Source organism: Nannospalax galili, unplaced genomic scaffold (genome assembly GCF_000622305.1).
Source record: "Nannospalax galili isolate Female #2095 unplaced genomic scaffold, S.galili_v1.0 scaffold189, whole genome shotgun sequence".
Lineage (NCBI taxonomy): Eukaryota > Metazoa > Chordata > Mammalia > Rodentia > Spalacidae > Nannospalax > Nannospalax galili.
Window position 1 is genome coordinate 6,768,665 of NW_008360331.1, and position 2,376 is coordinate 6,771,040.

Here is a 2,376-nt window from a genome sequence, read left to right on the forward strand (position 1 = left end):
CATGTTAGTTCTGAAAATAATGTCTTGTTTACATACATTTTTATACATATGTTATACTTTTAAATAAAGAGTCGTTTATGTAGGTGCATCTGTGTAATAGTAATCCAAAGGAGGCACAAAATAATTTTAGCTGAGGATTTTCTAGAAATTGATGTAGACCTGAAGTTTTCAGAATTTCAGACCAAATCAAAATTAAACCTTCAGAAGTTTTGTGTCAGGCATAGTTCTAAGTACTGTAGGGCAGAGTGGACCAAATCAGCTTCTGGTTTACAAGGTAGGAAATAAAGGGAAGCAGTACAATGTTTCCTTTTATAAGTCCTGCATCTTCAAAGGACAATTCTGCCTATCATTGCCTGACTCTGAGATAGTGACTATGGAGAGTTTTACTTGGTGAAATATCATGTTGCTTCTACTCTCATTCTCTAGTTATATGAGAAAGTGAAATAGCAAAGGTCCATATTATATAATAAGACTGATAGGAAAACTAAAACTTTCAGTTCTTTGAGGGTGTTGGATGGAGTTGATACAATTAGACTGGATGATTAGAAGGGCCGAAAAATATCTCAGTGTTACAAATTTTACAAAACTCTAGGTAAATAAATCTGAAACTGTCTTAGAGGCTGGCATTGTTGATTCTGGGGAGGAAACAGCGCAATGAAAGCTTGTACTTAGTATATAATAGGCCTCAGATGAAATCTTGAGCATAAAAATAGAGTTGTTAAAAGAATCACATGGTAGTTGACTGAATAGAGAACTTTTGTCTCTAGAGGAACACAGATTGCAACCAGAGAAGCTAAAGAGTAGCAGGATGCTTGAAATCCAGAGAAGAAACTTAATTTTAGGATTACATTTCTTTTGAAAAAATTGCAAAAGTTGATATTCTACTTGTTAATATATTATGTAATTTGAACTCCTTCCCATGTCTCCCTGTGTCCTCACACATGGAAACATAGCTATGCATTAAAATAGAATATATTTTGTAGAATTATATTTTGTGTAACCATTTGGATCTATAGTAATTTAATCTTTTACCTTTAGAATTTATTTCCTAACAACAAAGATATTATCTTCTTCTTTTTTCTTTTATCACAAACATGTTTATTTACTAACCAAATGGATGACCATAGTTAAATTAATACTCTGAAAAGGGTTGAATGAAAATGTTTGTGATAAACATAATTGAACACAGTAATCAAAACAAAACTGAAGAAAAGAAACACTCTGCATAATTGCAGCTTGCTCACTGAACTGAGCTTACTCATTCTTGAAAGTAATTCTTGTCCAGGTTGACAATGAAATTTTTATTTTGCTTTTTCATAGACCTGAGTACAGATGACATAGTTCATGGCACAATCCACCACTAATTTCCTGTCTTTCAGTTTTCATGTTATTGTGCTTTCCTTCCCATCCCACTGCTGATGCTGGACCAAGGCACCATCTGTGAAGGTGTAGACCAGTCTGAGTTATTCTCCCATCAGTTGTAGTTTCATCGAATTTCTCTCCCAGGGTACAGCAAAACTGTATTGTTTTCAATGTGCTCTCAGTTTTGATGGTAATATTATTGCTGTTACAAGTAATAATAGATTCTGGTTTGGCCATTGCACCCATTTTCCACAGAGCTGGGTCCACACCTATCTCCATGTACTCTTCAAAACCTTGGCTTTCCCTTAGGTGCCACTTCCCCTCAAGATCCTTGATGCTGCCCATAGCAGGTTAGTAGGCAGATGCGGTGGGAAGGACACAGTCAAAGATATTATCATGTATAACCACAGAGCAATGATCAAATTCAAGGATTTTGAAATTGTTACTGTGCTATTATTATCTACAACATAGATCTTATTCTAACCTTTCTAATTGTCTTATTAATATTTCACATTCAGAATCATGAATTAATCACCATGTTCCTTTAATTTATTTTAGAAGAGATCTTCAGTCTTGCTCTTCCTGAGCAGTGACTTTCTGAAGTTATTTGTTAATCTTAGTTCAATATTCTGTCTTCTAATATGTATGTAAGAAGCCTAACAGCTCCTCGTGGTCTCATATACTTTACTGACAAGGAGCAAGGGAATGCATCTTAAAAACTAATTCTGACAGCATTTCAGAAGAAAATACATACTTTTATTCCTATAAACCATATGAAAACCCCTTGTGACTAAAATTTTTAAGCATATATTTTACAGCACATAGTGCTATAAACATTTTACTGAGCCAGGCATGACACATGCCTATAGTCCCAGCACTTAGGAGGCGGAGGCAGAGGCAGGCAGAGCTCTTTGAGTTCAAGGCCAACCTGGTCTACATAGTGAGTTCCAGGCTAGCTGGGACTACAGGGAGACCCTGTTTCAAAAAGACCAAAATTTTTTTACTGAAAGCTAT

At 35.3% G+C, this 2,376-nt stretch overlaps 1 pseudogene; it reads right to left on the reverse strand.

The window, feature by feature from the left end:
- Positions 1-1,301: 1,301 nt before the first annotated feature.
- On the reverse strand, positions 1,302-1,707 carry LOC103728084 (annotated as a pseudogene).
- Between the last annotated feature and the right edge of the window lie 669 nt (positions 1,708-2,376).